Here is a 19,161-nt window from a genome sequence, read left to right on the forward strand (position 1 = left end):
AGTATTTTCATTCTTTTATCCCGTACTTATTCTATTTATTAGAAAAACGATATCTCTATTAGTCATCGCCTTTTATAGATCGTTATGTGATATTTGTGATCATTTATTATTCCCTATTTAATCAACAGACTCTGATATTTTTAAATACATATTTAATGCGCTTGTATAAAAAAATATTTTAAATTACATTTTTAAGAATGTATTTTCCTGTTTGTTGTATTATTATACAATTTTAGTTATTTCATCATTATTTTTAGCTCATTATTAAATTTGATTTAGAATCTTCAAATTCTGTATATAACTTTTTTAAATATATATCTATATATGTGTATTATTAAGAAGATATTAATTTTAGAAAGCATTTAGAAAGTTTAATTTAGAGAATAAATATTTCCTTAATATATAATTATGTTAGAAATTTTTTATTTAGGTCTAATGAAAATTTTAAATAAAAATTGATAATGAGCTAAGGAAAAAAAATCATTTTTTTTTTAATAATCTATATTCTCTTTTGTCAGTTTTCTTGTATAACTTTGATATTCTTATCATCAGTCGTGACTTATTATTAGTCCTTAAACAGAAGATTATTTTAAATAAGCATGAAATTTTCTTTCCGCGTTTATACTCTTCTCACGGCCTTAGCATTCTTATCTAGTGTTCTTAATCGGCGTTTTAAACGAAACTCTTTCCTCTTTTTCATCGTCGCGTAGTGACAGCGTGCGATTTTCAGAATGCAGTCGAGTGTAAATACCGTCGTGAAAGCCGTGGCGAGCCGTGGCGACCGACTGAGAGAAAGAGAGAGAGAGAGAGAGAGAGAGAGACAAGCAAGTCTCGCGCTGCCCGCTCTCCCCACCGTCGTGATTTTCCGCGCGTATAACGCGTGGAAGAGAGCAGAGCGGGCTTAATAGATGCTTCGATCCTTTGATCTCTGTCTCGTTGATTCGGTGACCTTTAAACACCGAGATCACGGTCGGCTCGATGCGCGACTTTCGCGGCAGAAGGCGACTCCTCTCTTGCCCGTCTCGGAGCGCGCGGCTGATTTGTCCTCCTCGTCGTTTATTGTGCAACTCCGCACAACACCTTGCCTCGTGAGAGAAAGAGCCAATCGCGTAAACGACGGCACACCGCGGCGCACCGTCAATTTTACCGCGCGATGATTCAGCGCGCTTTTTAAGGCGCACCGATACGGTAACTACCGATAAGGCGTACACGGCATACACGTCTTCCGTTTATTCCACTGACATCATATCCCGTAAGCGAGTTCCGCCTGGTTAGTCGTGAAGACCGCGACGGGAGCATCGTGGCGGCCGCGCGGAATCGCCGCGAGGATTCGCCCCGTTGTTTATTCCGCCACTGCGAATCACGGTATCGCGCACCCGTCTTATCGCGTTTACGCGAAAAATCCGCGCGTTATCGCGTCGCACTCGCCGTATCCCCGGAGCATCGTTACGCGCGTTATCGCGCGGGAGGATCCGCGAGGATTCGCTCACTTGTCGTCGTCGCGTCGTCTTCGAGTATCGCGGCCGATTTGACGGCGCACGACGTAAAACGTGGAGTTTTCCTCCCGCGGCCGGCGGCGAACGAGCGGCATCGGAGAAACGGTGAAACGTTCGCGAGAGGTACCTAGTAAGGCACGCGCGCGCCCGCTCGCTCGCTCGCTCGCTCGCTTCGCTCTATCGCGGGCCTTCGCGGTTTCAGCTTGACTGAGCCAGCCAGTCGGCGCCGAGCTGGATGTTCACGTCGAAACCGTCGAGTGGTGATACCCCACCTCGCGCTCGGCCTCCGCCGCCGCTCCGATAGACGCGACGTGACGTTACGACGACGACGATGACGGATCCGTTCTTCTCGCGACTAGAACCTGGATGACGAGGCGCGCTACGCGTGCCTTTTGCGAGTCTATTTGACGAAATGGCCCGTTGAACAATAATATTTTTGGACAAGTAAATCTGCCGACGAACGGAATAACCTTCGGCCTGAAAATAGGGCCTTCGGAAGTGTCCACCGTCTAGATTAGCTCGCGGAATCCGTATTTAGCAATTTGAACTTTAATCTGGTACGTCCCTCTCTCTTTTCGGAAGGAATAAAAAAGTATATACCTTTGAGATACCTTTGAGTTTTCGCATTAACGGAACCGTTGCCGTCCAATTGTATTTAATTTGGATTGATATCGCCATAAATGGAATTATAGCTTTCGAGATACGTTCTATTTCTGTCACGCGACTCGATATTTCAACTTGCAAAACAAGCGACGTTTTCTCATTAGCTTTCTCGTCGAGATGGCCAGCCGAGGAACTTTCACTCATTGTTACTGACGTTACGCTTCGATTCGCGATCGCGTCTCGATGCTATTCAACTGCGGTTTGATTATTGTCACCGATTGGTTCCATCTGCGACGTGCGTGCAACGAGAGGCACACTTATCGTAGAATCAAAGAGCGCTGAGGGAACAGCGCTCCTTTAATTGTGCAACAAATAAAAGTTCCTTCTCGATGCCAGGCAACGGAAATTATAAATTATCTCGCGACCGGAATTCGCTACTTTGCCTGCCCGATCCAGACAGATATCGCAACAGATTTCGCTGCAACACTCTCGCGACGCCGTTCATTCTCCCATAATTGTTCCGACGTATATCGCGGAGATATGTGGACGAAAATATCGATAACGACTTCTCATTTCGTGTATATTACCGCAGAATTTTCGTTCATTAAAGAAAGTTGGGGTGTAAAACATTTTTCGGTAAGTGGTTTTAGGTACGGTGTAATTTAAAATGCCGTGACGCGGCATTTTACGCAAAAGTGATATAAAACCGACAGATATTTATCGAGTCTTTCGTAACAGCAAATATTTACACTGTTAAAAAGTTAATATTGTGGAAAAAGTATGTTTCCGTTTATGATAAATCACATCCGTGAATTACTCATGTAAATAATGAGGGAATATCGATGCTTGATATTATTAGCAATTTTATCCGCAAGAATTTTTATAATCATTAATAGCATCTAATACGATAAGAATTTTATCACGATATGATATAATCCTGCGTTTCTTATCTTGCTGTGATCGCTATTGTTAGCTGTCTTCATATCAATTTTATTCATCGTTTCTCATAATTTTATGATTTTATTCATTAGCTCAATATTTTTTTTTATAATTGCTGAATCTAATATAATAAAAATTTCATCATGATATGATACAATCTTCTATTTCTTATGATCCGACTTATGATCGTTATGACTGTTACGAGATCAGCAATGCAATAAAATTTAGTGAAATTTCGTCTGAATATAATCTTCAGCCGAACTTTCTTTCGTGCAATTCAAAGAAACGGTTAAGCACTCATTTCCTCATCGTTGTATCACAAACAGTTCGCCCCGACGCACGTTGTCCATGTTAAAACATTGTGGAACGTTTTGGTGAGTGCGAATGGTTTATGTCACGTTCCGAGATATTCTTGTGAAACGATTTCGGGACGGACGCTTCCATGTCTGCCAGGAAGAATGTAAAAAGTCCAATGTAAAATGATCCATTTCCTCGCGGACCCTACGAAGAAACTCAGAAGTTGCAGGGGAATGCTTATATCTTTAGAATATTAGATTAAATAAATTAATATACATATCATAAATTCAGTCAAAACTTAAGATTTTTCAGAATAAGATTGATTCGCAATTTTTTTAATTTTATATTTTATCTCTTCCATTTTGAAAACAATTCGTTTATATAAAAAATTACAGCTTGCAATATATCTCTTTTTATAGTTTATATAAACTCACTACATTATTCATTGAAATGCAAACAAAACTATGATTTTTTTCGCACTTTTACGAAAACATTTTTTTCTCTCTTTAAATCCCCAAAATAACCAGCTCTTTTTGTTCTTTATTATGTCAAAATTAATATTTTGGACTTACTCCTTTCTGCTTGCCAAGCGATAAGTTCTTGACATAGTGTCGCGCGGTCGTCGCTTTATATAACGAGTACCGATTAGCTCGTACCAGGCGGAGACGGTCTGTCATTACACAAGAGGGAGAGAGACAGAGAAAGAGAGGGAGAAAGAGAAGAGAGACAATATCGGAGATATTCCGGAAAACGAAGAAGTAAGGACAGCAGACGGGCCAGTGTGCATGCGAAGAAGGATCGAGGGAGGTCGGACGAAGGTGAGGAGAGGTCGGGAACGAAAGAGATCGCGTTCGACTTTCGCTTTAGACCGGAGAGTGTCTTCAACATGACGGGAGCGCGCGCTCGCGTCGGTCGTCGCGGCCGGCGCGGCGCGGCGCGGCGCGCGGCGCGGCCAGCAGAATATAGCCGTGTTTGAATTGCATTTATGCTCGGGTAACTTGCTCGAAACGCTAATATACACTGAATTGAAACGGTAACGAGAGAATTAAGTGCACACCGGCGCGATGCGGTGCGCCCATTATTGCGAAGAAGCGTGAAGAACAGGAAGAAACTTGGGAATCCATAAGATGGTTCATTGAAACCCCGCAATGTGTGTTTATGACGTTTTATTTATTAAATTATAGATACTATTAATTATACAAAATAAAATCTTTTAATATACATCTTGGCAATTATATACATTACTAGTATACATTATTAGTTATATATCAAATTGATAATTTTAAAATCAATTAATAGTAGACCCTCAAAAATTCAAACACAGAAGAAGACAGGGCTATCAGGGTCGAACGTAGGTTTTGGTGCGTGATGTCAATCAGTAGATTTATTCATCCAAATACATTAGTCCGGACTAATGTATTTGGATGAATAAATCTACTGATTGACATCACGCACCAAAACCTGCGTTCGACCCTGATAGCCCTGTCTTCTTCTGTGTTTGATAATTTTAATATAAATTATTAATAATATATAATTTTCTTTTATTTTGATCGATCTTAAACTGCTTTCCCGCAGCATATCTAATCTAAATCTCTCGAAACTATTTGTCTCTCGGATTTAATCACCGCAAATCTTCGGTACATTGTTATCAAAGACATCACGAGGCTTGAGCGATCCAAACATCGCGATTGACACACAACACAATGTAAGCAGGATTAAATTGAACGACGCGCATTAAATTATGGCAAACAAGTCGTTGCCATAAATTGAGATGCGTCGAGATAAGAAGGCAATTTCTCAGGTTTAATGATCGTAAATTTGCGGGTTGCTCTCTGCCGGCGAACTTGCCGCACGAAATCAGTATTTAGGACTATGGCGCGCGGGAAACTACTCTCACCGAGGTAATCCTCCCCCTTACCGTCGATCTCGCGCCACCGTGGACTCCCGGGACAGCGCGGCTTAATACGATCACTTAACCGGTCCAGCGAGAATCGCGATTTTCGTCTGCGACCTCATGTGATCATGATGAGTATATACATCGTGCGTCGTAATTCTACATTTTAATGCGGTGCAAACGATTTCAACGCCTGATACTTTAACGTATAACTGTTTCCAGATTTTTTTACGTATTATGATGATTTATTAGATGTAGAAACTTCCTATCAGTATAAATACTCCACATTAATTTTTCATGCCTTATTTTTATTAAGAGATCGGAGATATAAAAGGCCGGAAATTTGATAGGTCGTCCAAGGTTCAGGTAGGAAATAAGCACAACTAATCATAATGATTCGATCATAAAAATAACATTCGTCACGTACGCAATGATTCATGTGCTGGGTTGTCCATGCTCAAGGTAGCACTCCATTGCATTCAATCTTTGCCCGCACACGCAGTGCATACAAACTGCGAAAATAAGGCGTTATTAATCAAATCGCGAAAACGGTTTTGATATTCAGCCCCACAGTGAGCATAATCAATTTTCTCCGCGGTGCGCGATCAAATAAACGTAGGAAGTTCAAGTACCGGTATAGATGGATGGAAATCGAGGTCGACTACTGCTACGTACGCCGAGGCAGACTCGAAGCAGAAATACATCATTCGCCTAAAGCAACCGGCTCGTCCACGGTAGCGAAGAAATTTATCGGCCCAAAGGCAAGAAAGATTTAACCCTATATTTCGCCACTATATTTTTGTGTACGCGGACCACACACCGGGTCTCTCGGATATTTTTCAGCCGGATATTTTTAACCCCGGCAAAAATATGTATTCTTCAAAACATGTTTTTCCGTAAGAATGCATAATACATAGAACACGATTGCAAAATCCGAATTTGCAAAATATGAAATTTTAAATAGAAGGTACTTGAAATTTTCGATGGCTCTCACAAACTCGTATATGCAATTCTAAATTATATTAGCAAAAATTGAAAAAAAAAATTCTAACTGAAATCGTCACCCTTTATCACTCGATAAAGCATCACGAATCTCACGTATACAAACCCGTTCGAGTAGGTGAAAGTTATGATAACACAAATTTCTTCCGTTTTTTTTGTGTGTATCGATTTCATTCGCCGCTCAACCAACCACATCCGGGATGTTAGACAGCGCGATTTTTATTATTTTTCACATTAACACAAGATCGAAGTGAAGTGAATTATCAACTTTCTTCTAATATACCGTCTGTTTACGACGTGTGAGAGCGTTATCGGAGTTATAAACGAACGGGGGCTACGAATTTTCTTACTATCCGTGTACATCATGAAAATGTCAACATCAATTATCATAAGCATGTAATTATTCCCTCTGAAGCATCGAACCACGGAAAGTGGCGCTCGTCGCCTTCGCATACTTCTGTCTGATGTGAAAATATTCTCAAGCTGGCTCCAAGTCAATGACGCTTTTAGCTCCTTCCAGCCGGCTCCCTCGGCATTTTCTCTTTTGATATTGAAATAGACCACTCACTGCTGTTGTACGCGCATCATTACTTCGCTAGGCAATTAAATAATAATAATAATCTGCTAAATTATGCGACAACACGAGTTTGGTTTCGTAAGACTTTGAATCTTTTCTCATTCCTCGGTCGAAAATTATGACAGTTTTTGTTATACGTAATTAAAAATACAGTTATTATATAAACACGAAATAAACCTGCACTGACGTTTAATAGGAACGTCGAGAAAAAGTGCTTTGTGAAGGGTAATAAGGTTTTCTCAAGTACGTTTTGTGCCGCTAAAACGCCTCGCTTTTTTTTTTACGCGATCCACTTAACTCGTGGACCATGAACATATTCAGAAACGACGCGTCTGCAAATCAACATTAACGAACAGATTATGCATGTCTAGCCACGCAGGCGCGCTCAGTGCCGTAGGACTCTGTTGTACTACTTCTGAAAAATTGAACACAGGAAACGTACGCGTGTACGCGTGTAACACACGGCGAAGAGCCGTAAGAGATCTTCCGGCCCGCGATTTGCCGCGACCATTGTTCTCTCGACGGATTACAAGTAGTATCGCTATCGCTTTTTCAGGAAGAGGACTGTCTCACTTTCTGCTCTATTATGCACTTCCTACCCGGCACAATGACGGTTACGATGAGCCCGGGTATAAAGAGCGATTCCCATGGCGTTTAATATCTCTCGTTACTACGCTCGGAAGTCCTTTAAATACGCGTAATGTCGTTTATGAAGTATATCGTGCACCGCGGGCTGTAGCCCGATCGAATTACGTATAATTACCTTAACATGAAATTGATGAGGCTCTTCGAGAACCAACTTCACCAAGATAAACCTTCAATTCCCTCTACACTGAGAAAAAAAATGGTTAATCCGAAAAAATATTTAGTCCGATACGTTCAACTAAACATTCTAGTTAATTAACTAAACATTGGTTGTTTCAACAATTTATTTAGTTTCTTTAATCAAGAATTAATTAATTCAACTAATGTTTAGTTAACTAACTAAAATGTTTAGTTGAACGTATCGGACTAAATATTTTTTGGGATTAACAAATTTTTTTTTCTCAGTGTACGAAGATAAACTTCCGGAAAAAATTGAAAATTGTTAAATAATTGGTTTATATCTATTGACAATTAATTCTTTACACGCATCTAACGCAGAGCTTTTTATACTTTTCATACGATAATAAATCGACACTCCAGTTTGAGACAGAGCAGTCGATTTTTGACACAAAGTGCCAAGAAGTCGCCGCCGTCGATTCGGTCGCCGATTTTTCGATTCGATTAGTCCGCGCAATGTTCGCTCTGACACGTATAAAATAATCCGGTATTTCCAGTAAATCCAGTATCCTTTGACGCGGACCGTTTCAACAGTCGCGACTGTTCATACGGTAATACCTGTGCAGTTACCGAGATGCCGATTTTTCGAAAGCGCGAGAGACTCCTCCAGGCGGGTCGTCTCATTTTTCTTACGCCTCTTGCCGCTACGATAAACTATACAATAACGCAATATTACGGCGCATTGCCGTGCATTCGAGGAACAGGGAGATGGAAGGGAGGGAGGACCGACCTTGTCTATAATAGCACGATAGTTATGGGCTGACCTAGTCTGAGCGTACCATTCGCCGATGCAGTTACTTATAAGTTGTGCCTTAAAGGCACGCTTATGCCGATCGTCGCCGCGAGGATCTCCGCCCCGGAATTGTTGCATGTCGATAGCATCATCGGGCTACGCAACATCCGTTAGCGATGTTACGTCGAAGTTCCTAACGCGTTACGTTTTTATTTGGGCAACAGATTCTTCGGCCAACTTGAATTCACGATCGGCGAAAACGTCGAAATACTTGTAACTTTCGAGTAATTACGCCGAAGCTAATTCTCAGCTATTAAAATAGGGAATAAACGAGTTTGAAGGAATATCAAAAGTTAATAATTTACGCGCGTCATGATAACTTCTAATTATCGAGCTAAACACGCGAACTGGCTTTCTACTGTAAATTTGCGTGAATTTGACGATATGATAAAAACTTGGGTATCTCGAGCGAGTCACGACATTTTAAATAATACGTACATTAAAGAAGCGTTTATAATTATATTAATTAAGATAATAAATTATATAACTATCAATACAATTTAATAGCAGCTAGTCTACAATAATATATAATTTTAATATGTATTCAATAATATGTATGCAAGTATACGTACGATACATTTGCTAATTAAAAGCCTTCAATATGGTTGCTATTAATTTTGCTTTCACTTCACATTTCACACTCACTCACGCGTATCTATACTTATTTGAGTGCTAAAATATAAAAGTATGTACCTGTAACTACCTCTCCTACAACACACATTTAGAAAACACATCGATCCACACGCTAAGCCCATGCATGCACGGCCGAAAAGTGCCAAACTTCGCGCGTATTACACAGCAATGAACGTGAAACTCGTGAACAATAGATACTTCGCGAAGCAAACTTACATACCATTATCTTATCTCTCTTTTGTATCGTACGATACAATCGCATACGTAAAAAATAAGAGACGCCGTGGCAACCAAATCGGGTTTTTCGGCCGATCATTTGTACAAATTCAATCAATCGATAGAACGAGAAGTGGAAATATCATATTTATTAATAGAATCGATGATACGGTATCTCTTATTATCAATAATGTCACACACATAATCTTACTCTTCCTTCATATTTATGTCAACAAATTAAATAAAAAATGGCAGAAGAGAGATTTGATTGATATCAGTGCTATTTACGAGTAAATACTCCCTTCATTGCGTATATCTGCAATATATATTTTTAATGTCAGTCTCAGAAAATTGGAATTTAGATTATGGCATATTATAGCGCGGTTGATAACGACAAAACAACGTTTTGTCGATTACGCCCACAGGTTTCCTCCCACTTGCTCGACGCAATCCGAGTCGTTATCGCGCGAGCGAAGATTCCGGAACAATACTTTCCCCAAAGCAAAGTGACTCGGTTTATTTTTATCTCTCTGTCACCGAACCGTTATCGGCCGCTCTACCGCCGCGGTGCGGCGGCAACGGAGCGGGCAATCAGCGACAGATCTTCGTGTACATATACGAACACCATGCGTGCGTACCATGACAACGTGCGTGACGTATGGCGATCACATGGGGGTGTAACATCCTCCTCGTCGGGGTCGTAAAGTCCAAGCCGATCGATATACTCCGAAAGCGCGCGTCCATGAAGCGCCTCGTGTACTCGGTGTCTTTTAACGCGCGCTAGTACAAGCGGTACAAAAGAAAAACGGCAAAAAGAGGAAGAGAGGACGATGGCGCGACACGAGTATCAGCGGCAATAAATTTTCTCGTCGCTCGACGCGTTCTATTTCGCACGCTGGAGCGAAAATTCAACGTTCGCCGTTGAATATTCCGCTCGTGCAGCATTGTGGCCGGTCACGGACGACCACCCATCGATCTGATTTATCTCCGCGAATCTCTGCCGTCCCAGAAATTCAGGATTCGGGTGATCGGCCGTGACCGTGTGACGCGGAGACACCCACCACGTCAAGTTTTGTCAAATCGCAAAATCCTCGGGTGCGATAAACGATAAATGACACGACACGGCATTGCCGTCGTTAATTCGGTGAGTCATTTCGATCGAAATTAGCGAAACGTGACGGAATAAGGCACGCGAGACCGCCGGGATCGCTATTAAGGAGGGCCCGCCGCCAACCACCATCGCCGTCGTAATGGTGAATGATTCAGAAGGGTGGAATCGTAAGGGTGCGTAGGGGTCGACGAAACAAACGGCAAAAATCAATAGCACAGTAACCGAAACAAAACACCGGTCTCTAAGACCGTCGTGCTTCCGCTACCTTAATTCGCGCTTGTATTATTTCCGCCGGCAGACGAAATGGCGAGAACATTGAGATTCGTTGCGCTTTATCATCGAGTAGCCTTTTCGAGAGATATTTTTGTGAAGCTTAATTCGAGAACGGAATGTCAAAGAACTGATTCTATCGCGAGTATAACGAAACGCGCAGGCATGCGCGTCCTATTCCAGGAAATCCCAAGGTACTTATTGACATTGGCCCTTTTTCACGACAATCCAATTATTTTATCGTGTCGTGCTGGAACTCGGACTACCTATACTCGGAGAGCCAGGAACTGGCACGGACTCAAGTTTCACTCAGCGCGCAGTTCCGCAGAGAGGCCGCTCTTACGAAAGATTTGTCACTTAGATTTCGTTAAAACGAGCACCCAGGTTCGATTGAATTATGGTCGATTTTATTTCTTTCGCGTCCTCAGGATTTTTCTTCCGGCAGCGAAAGAACCTCGCCGTTCAGTCTATATTTAAACCAATTTTTTTTCAATATTCATTTTAAGACGGAGAGCGAGACGGACGTATATCCGTTCGCGATGTGCAATGTTGATCGCCTTGAAAAGTTTACATAAACTAGATGATAGTACACAGAAAAGAAGAATATTCTTGATTTGAAAGTATCTTTAGTTTCAACGTGGAAATCTTGAAATGAGATTATATTGCGTTAAACGAAGAAAACTTGCTTGAATGAAATCATTTTATAGCTCAAGAAAAGAAGTTGAAATGAAAAGTTGAAACTCTTATAAGAAGATTATAGATTGTTGCATATATACGAAACAATAAACGCATTAATTTGAATATATAAGTTTTGATTTGACACTTCTTTTCTTTCTGTATGCGATATACGAGTAAAGTAACAGAAACAGCCGCGGATGCACGGACAATTTGGCAATATGGCGACGGCGAACGGTCGTGTGACCATTTGTGGTTCACGCTCGCGACCCACGTAGAGGCTCGCCTTGATCGGCCGTTCCCTCGGCGCTGATTTTACCCACGTGCTCGTAAACGCGCGTAGGAGTAAAAGTCGTTAAACTAATAATGTAATCCACCTTAAGATACGCGCGAGTATAACGAGCAAACTCGAGGGAAAAAAAAAATGTATAATTAACGAGCCGTCCTATCAAATGGGATGTACGATTTCTCGGTGGAAACCGCGTAGAAAGCTACGGGCTATCTCTTCGCGGGACGCCCACTTGAGCGAACCGAGAATCTCCATGCAAAACCTCCGGTAGCGTATATCGACAGTGATTTTAACGCGTTCATATTGCAGCCCGGGCTCGTCATAATCCGCGATAAACCGCTGTCGAGCGCGCTCGGCGAAATGTGTGTGCGCGCGCGATAAATCATCCATCTGCTTTTCCGCAGATGGCCTTTCACGAGAGGAGAGGGGAAAAAAAACAGCGATCGAGATTGATTTCATCCGAATATTTCGACGAATATCGAGCGAACGGGGCGAAATATATATGATAAACCGCCGGCGTTTCTCAGAAACCGCGAAGGAAACGCGAGTGAGCCTCGATTCGTCGCAAATCTCGGGGGGAAAGGCGATATATAACCGAAAAAAAAATGCAAGATTGTCATTTGCGAAATAGGGTCACCGTGTTACATGCACGACGCATAATTGCAACACACCGTGCACGTGGCGGTCGGTTCGCGCACGTCGGTTTATCCGTCGCGGCTGCACGATCCTTTTGCCGGTTTAGCACTTTACATTCCAACCGCAAGGTCGCACCACCATTCACGCAAACTACTCCGGGACGTTACCGTGCAAATCCGCATCTGTATCTCCTGCCGCACGGTGCACTCCCGCGGCCCGCGGCGAGTGCGCGAGTGCTTGCGTGCGCTGCGTGGGCGACGAGGGTGCGCTCCGCAGTCTGAATGGCTATTTATTTTCCCAGATATGCGTATCGCTAACGCGCGATTAACATCAGCATGCAGCTCGCGGAAAATCGAGCGTAAATAAATCGCTCGACGAGCGACAGTAATGAATGGCGAAAGTATCAGAGATTAAGGGAGAGGTTCATAAACGCTGAGAGGAGGAAGATTATTAATGTTAACGTTACTCTTATGGGTACTATATCTACCTGTGGCGATACCCTAGCAGTCGGCGGAAAGAAGCCGGGACAACTTTCGATCGCAAGACCGAAGTCTATCGTCGTGGAAGGGATTATGACGCACACAGTCGTTGCACTCGTTATGTCACACGCGTACGTCGGTGGGCACGCGCGTGTCGCGTGTGCAACCGCGTATAAATGTACGTAATGAACATTCGCACACTCGCGAAACAATCAGACGGACAGAATCGAGACGCAAATTTCGCTCTCGGAGTAAATGAAGGAGACAAGAGACGAGGAGGAGGAAGAGGAGGTGGAGGGCGAAGGGGTGGAGACGCGACGCCCGACGCCGCGCCGTTTTTCCGCGGTGCGCGTGAATGGGGAAAGTGCGACGTGAATCGTTAGAGATGTACTGGCGGCGACGCGATATAAAAGGGACGCGAGAAGGCGTCGGGACGCCCGGCGTTCGCCCGAGTCTGCGCCGTCACGACGACGTCCCTTTGTCCCCACGAATCTCTCTCACCTAGCTTCCTCTCTTCTCCTCCTCCTCGCCCTTTCTCTCTTTCTCTTTCCCCTCTTTCTTGCACTGCGACGCTCGCGGTCTTTCTCGCATCGCGACGCCGACGTCCGCGTCGCTCTGTTGCTCTCTTTCGTATACGAGAGAGAGAGAGAGAGCTACGCCTCCTCGCTCGAGATGAAAACGGTAGATCTCCGCGCGTCCCTCGTCATCACCCCGGAAAGGCTCCCGGGTGCATTAATTGCCGGCTAGACGATCCTATCGGGGCGGGATTGTAAGACCAATCGTGGCGTTCATCGAGCACAAAGGCCATGATCGGAAAAGGCACGTACAGCTTCGATGAATACGGCCTTCGATACTACATTGCGAGAAGCAACGATGAAAAAGCAACCGAGGCACGAGAGAGTGTGCAGGTTGCAGAGGTAAAAATGTAATCCCGAGTAATTCGCATATTCTTCACGGAGCGATGCAAATTTGAGAATTTTGTCCGCTGCATTTCCATAAAAATAAAAAAAAAGAAGAGAGATCGACAATCCTCGGCACTCGCGTGACCAAAGACATTAAAGCACTCGCGTAATTGCAACGTCGCTACGGAGAGGACACTCTACCCTTCTCACGACCTTTTTCTCCCTCTCGTCCGTTTCAACCCTGTACAATTCTCAAATTCAAAAGCAACCGCGTCATTCCTGGCGCAACTACAGTAATTTCTGTCCACGTTGAATAAAAGCGAATGAATTGTTAGTTGCTGCTACAGAGATGAATGCAGCACCGAGAAACGCAAAGCTGACGTAAACGAAAAATAGAGATATCACGAAGTGAAATATTGAAAGCCTGAAAAAGTATGCGATCATATTGAAGTTGGTTTAAGCAAAAGGTTAAAATTTTCAACGATGGAACACAAAAGAAAACACGAAAATGTATGTAGGTCTTTTACAAAAAATTAAATTCCACATAATTAAATTTTATCAATAAAATGTATGTTATATTATATAAAATATTGTTGTTGGCTTACTTGACAAATATAATAACAAGTCTTTTCTATTTGAGCACTGCATTGTTAAATTCGTAATATCAAATTATACTCAATTTGAGTCATTTTTAACCATTCCTATAAGTCGCCACTGCTCCTACTCTCAATATGTCGTTAATTTAACTAAAACAATGTTAATTTAACCAATGAAGTTAAAATAATACTGTTTTGTACTAAAATAATAAATTTATTAAAAATAACAAAATGTTATTTAACTCAAGATATTGGTTTAATTTTCATCCTTTAATATTTAACAGTGCGTACGGATGTTAAGTGCTCGATACTAGGAAATCTCTTTCTTCCCGGAGAATCACAGTGCTGTTTACGAGGCGAGGCAGTTCACGGAGGGAAATATCGATTTTATACTATGTCAATGAAACTACATACTACAAGAATGTCCTACACGTCCTATCAGCAACTTTGCCCAATGCACGTACTAGTGGCAGATAGAAATCTTTCAATGCCTTAGTTCCGCGCGCATTGTTCAAACGATACGCGCGTGCGAGTCTCTCTCCCTGCACAGAATAACACCGCGGCGTGTTATAACAATAAACCAGCCGCCGACGCGTAATGCGACGGCAATAGCCGGCGGAGAATCTGGTGATTTATCACACTTGTCTCTTAGTTTCGTGTATCGCGCTACAATTCCGTGTCAATAGTTCCCGAGTTTGACGCGTCATAAATTACAGAGTGCTCGGCGATAGGCGTGGTTGGCTGTACGTGACGATGCTTCTTGTCACAAATCGTGACAATCCCTCTTCATAAAAGAGATATCGCGACGCGGATATTTCCTCGAAGTAATAAAAGAAACGCGCTTTTCAGCGTATCGCTACTCCTCAGAGATAAGTAACGCAATCTTGTTTTTCTCGGCTAATTATTTAGGTGGACTTTGACAGAATGCGGGAGAGATAGGTAAATTAACAAGATATCCGTACAATTGAATAAGATTTTCACGAAAGAAGAGAAATGTATGTACGAGTTTTTCCAAGGGAGACATCGCCGTGTCTCCCGCCGCTGTCTATCGAACACCTTGTATAGTTGACACACTTGCCGTGCGATTTCGTGTGCTCGACGTTGATTGCATTAGGAGTGATCGAGGAGAGAGAGATACGTGTCCTTATAAGTGCTTATCAACCGGTCGTCTCCGAGTGCCCGCTACCGTACTCGGTTAGAATGTCCCAGATTCGCGCGCTACGTATCCGTCCTGCCGCTGTACCTAAACCGAGCCAAAATACTTTCAATCAGTAATCGATAGCGGCACAGCTCCGATGCAATATTTCGGCCAAGCGGCAAACGGCCGCTTTGATACTGCGATCCATTTAGCCCGCGCGCGCGCGCGCGCGTACTGTAACACACCGGGCAGTTAACCGCTCCCTCCCCCTCTCCATGTAACCGGCTCTATGTGGAGAATCCACCCTGCAGGATACACCCACCACGTACTGTGAAATAAGAGTAATGGGGTTAAGCTCACTGTGCTTGACCGTGATTCGCTGCGCGAGGAAAAATTTAATTAATGTCGAGCGAGCGTCTCATGATGAATCCTAAGGCTCGCCGCAGCGAGACTCGCGATGCACATTTTTCATGCGCGCACTGTCAATAGAAATAAATGCAGAAAAGGAACGGTTAGATGGAAAATAGAGGGAGAAATTTATGAAAAATATGTAGCTGACGCTCTTGCGTATCAAATATGGAATTCAAGAGCCGCATAAATACAAGAGCCACGGCAATGTACTGTATAATGGGACAACTACAAGTATAATATATGTTGCGTATTTTCCTGAAGCATCTGGAGATCGGTGTTATTAGAAGTCTAGTGTATTATGTATACGTATGTGTATAAAATTCAGTCAGAAAGGAGGAGTCGAAAAAAGCGACGAATCCATACTTGCCCCATTTCCATATTTAAATCATCGTCCATCTCAGTATCTCAGACATTCGGCGAGACGCGTCGAAACACCGGCAATCACGCGGCAGCCGGGAAATCGCATAAAGCGATCCGTTCTACCGGTCTCCGTCAGTCGCTATTTCCCCGTTCCTCCTCGCAAGCGATATTGCCCGACGATAACTATATTGCGCTGCGCTGCAAGCGGATTACGCGGAGAACGCGGACGGTGACGTAGAAATTCCCTACGTGTCGGAGTAACATCGTCGGTTCCGCGTCTCGCGCACAATTCGTATTTTTAGTCCTTCATGCATCGATTCTCGCAGCCCGCTTCCGTTTATCGACCATTCGGGGAGATACCCCGATACGATACGGGGTTTCGGATCGGCATGCGTGCGTTTTATCTGTCGGACGCGGACGGCGATGTCTGCGACACGCTGGTGCCTGAAGCCCACGCGCTCGCTCTCCTCGCGGGTACAAAGGGCCCTATGGAAGAGAGTTTAAAAGTAGTCACGGGGAAGCTTTAGATTTAGACTCCATTCCGTGTGGTCTATAGCGGCTAACTATAGAAGCGCATAAGTGGATCATTTACGGAGTCCATAAAGAGAGGAAGAGAGAACTCTCTCTCGTGGAGTTCCAATCTCCGGAGGCCGTTCGATCCCATTTTTCCTCTCGGGTATAAATAGCAATACCGAATACGGGAAAGCTTTTGCAAAATGGGAACGGGCTTCCCTTGAACTCTCGCGACTCGCTCACGCAGCACGGCTCGACTCGCTTGACTCCGCGCGCGGCTCGTTTTACGCGCAGGCTGACTGAGCGTCACTGGACAACTCCAAGGCGACGATTTCACGTACACACAGTAGCGTCGAGATGCGCAACACGCGCCGTTTTCCCACGCACACGACGCGACGCGAGGATGCGGTAGTGACAGCAGCGGCAGTGACGCTCCGCCGCGTCGCTGCGAGCAACAACCTTGGCCGAAATGCCGAACCTGTTTATCTGCCATCTGGTAATGCGATTTATACCACGCCTACCGTACTAATGCTCGCTGAAAATTTCCAATTTCTCGCTAAATCGATCTCCTTCTGTCCGGTCGTATATTCGTAGCAAGCAAGTAGCTTAGTCTGCTTACGGCGAGGTAGTATTTTTAAGCACTGTAATTATGATAATTTTATCCTTCGCTGTTAAGTTATTAATTCTTGAAGACCTTTTGGTTATTTATTTCATCGGGAGGTCTCGATCTAAATTAAATTTATATAGAATTTTGAGTAGAATTAAATCTTTTTGATAGAGAAATTTATTTTTCAGATGTACATGGGTGCGTACAAATTTCGTAGAACCGCTGAAAAAGAGGAGCTTATGCGATCATTATTTTATTATTGAAAAGAAAAATTTATAATAATAATAATCGTGACCGCGCGATTATTATTGCCGGTGCATTGAAAAGGAGAAAAAGTTTGTTAATTATAAGGAATCTTAAAAGAGAGATGACGACCAATAATGCTGCATTTGAAGCTTTATAATCTTTATATATTCCGCAAATAGAGTGGATTTCAGTCAAGCAGAGTGCAATACTTTGTCGCGTGCAGCAGCGAAGTGGGATTAAAAGTCCGAAGTCCTCCTTGCAGTGGTCCACAGGGAAATAAACTATTTTCGTCGTCGCCGGAGAAGTGAAGGAGAGAGAAAGAGAAACGCACCAGGCGATGACAACAAGAACATCGGCATTCCCGTTCCAGTATTTTTCCTACGCGTACGCATTGCATTAACGATTAACAGTTTTGCAATCGATGCTAATCAGCGCCAATTAGTCGCGCAAGAGACGCAGCCAATCGTTCCGTTGGAAACTCGAGACCGAACTTTGGAGCCATAGAAACCTTGCCCACATCCGATAAAGGTGATCCGGAGTCAATCGGGCGCGTAAATGTTGCTCAATGAAGACAAAAAGAGTAGCAGAGCTATTCACGTAGGATGCAATCAACATCGAAGGACTGTGCAACGAAGAGTCATGACTTTAGATGCAATCTTATGGTTGTACGTTGAATATTCTTAAAGCGTTCGCTTAAATAATCAGACCGAACGTTGTCAAAGTAGTTCGGAGTAATAATAAAATAATTAAAGAGAAATTAAAGCGCATCTAGAAAGTTCACATGGCACAATTCATCGTCAGGGAAGGAAGATGGTCCCTTTAGGAAAATCTACGACTGTCCTCAGAAAATATCACGAGAATAGATGTAGGAAAAAAGCTTGTTACCGTTTAGTAAGGCTTGAGGGTATGCGTCGTCGTGTGTGGATCCCGAGAGCATCGCTTTAACATGTTCGTACCAGATGTAAGAGAGGACACACGAGCGTTTGGACAGAACGTTCGCCGCTTCTTGGAAGCATAAATCTCTTTTCGACCGTGTATTACGTTTTTCCGAGCCGTGACCAAGTCGATTCTTCTTTTTTTTTCGCCGCAGACGAGGAAACGTATGGCTGTTACCACGATCGCGCACAAAGAAGACGAAAAACCGCCGAAGTGGCGTTTAATCTGTAAGAATAAGCAGTTTTCTCGTCGCAAGCCGCAAACGGACGAGCCATTTAAATATTTCTGTATGTAAAACTCGCGTTCGCATAATCTTCGTAAAATTAATTAAGCACCTCGAATCGTAAATTGGTAATATTTATTACAAGTGTTTGTTCACTGTCACGTATATTAATCAAAATCCTAATTATGCAATGGCCGTATCATACATAATCATGATTATTTATATCTTTTTTCTCTTCTCTTACGAAATAGCGGATACTGTAAAAACTGCATATTTTTTCATTTTGCGTAATACCAACCTTGATAAGAATTGACGTCAAGCGTCGAAAGAAAGGACTCATTTAAGAGAGACATTCGAGGCAAACTGTTTGCACAGCTGATAAGGTTAAGAATAAAACGCGTGGAGCGGGCACAATGACGCTAGAAAATTAATTATCGAATTCTGAAAGGATTCTTTTTCGTGCGAGAAACGCCCGCTCGATAACGCGCGTGGAAGTC

The 19,161-nt window shown here is 43.2% G+C and overlaps 1 protein-coding gene across 11 annotated transcripts in view; it reads right to left on the minus strand.

The window, feature by feature from the left end:
• Positions 1–19,161, minus strand: part of Siz (Brefeldin-resistant Arf-GEF family protein schizo) — a 43,496-nt gene that overhangs the window by 19,765 nt on the left and 4,570 nt on the right. For 3 of the 11 annotated variants that reach the window (XM_071719639.1, XM_071719634.1, XM_071719631.1), the window contains exon 1: positions 752–1,713. The exons of 1 other annotated variant lie outside the window; for it this stretch is intronic. The gene's annotated coding sequence lies outside the window, so the exon portion shown is untranslated. Of the gene's footprint in view, positions 1–751; positions 1,714–12,740; positions 13,115–19,161 lie in introns of those variants that run through there. 7 more of the 11 variants (XM_071719642.1, XM_071719640.1, XM_071719636.1 and 4 more) reach the window with 5 other exon arrangements.

This window comes from Temnothorax nylanderi, unplaced genomic scaffold (assembly GCF_030848795.1).
Source record: "Temnothorax nylanderi isolate EJ_2023f unplaced genomic scaffold, tnyl_v1.0 TNYL_tig0304_pilon, whole genome shotgun sequence".
Lineage (NCBI taxonomy): Eukaryota > Metazoa > Arthropoda > Insecta > Hymenoptera > Formicidae > Temnothorax > Temnothorax nylanderi.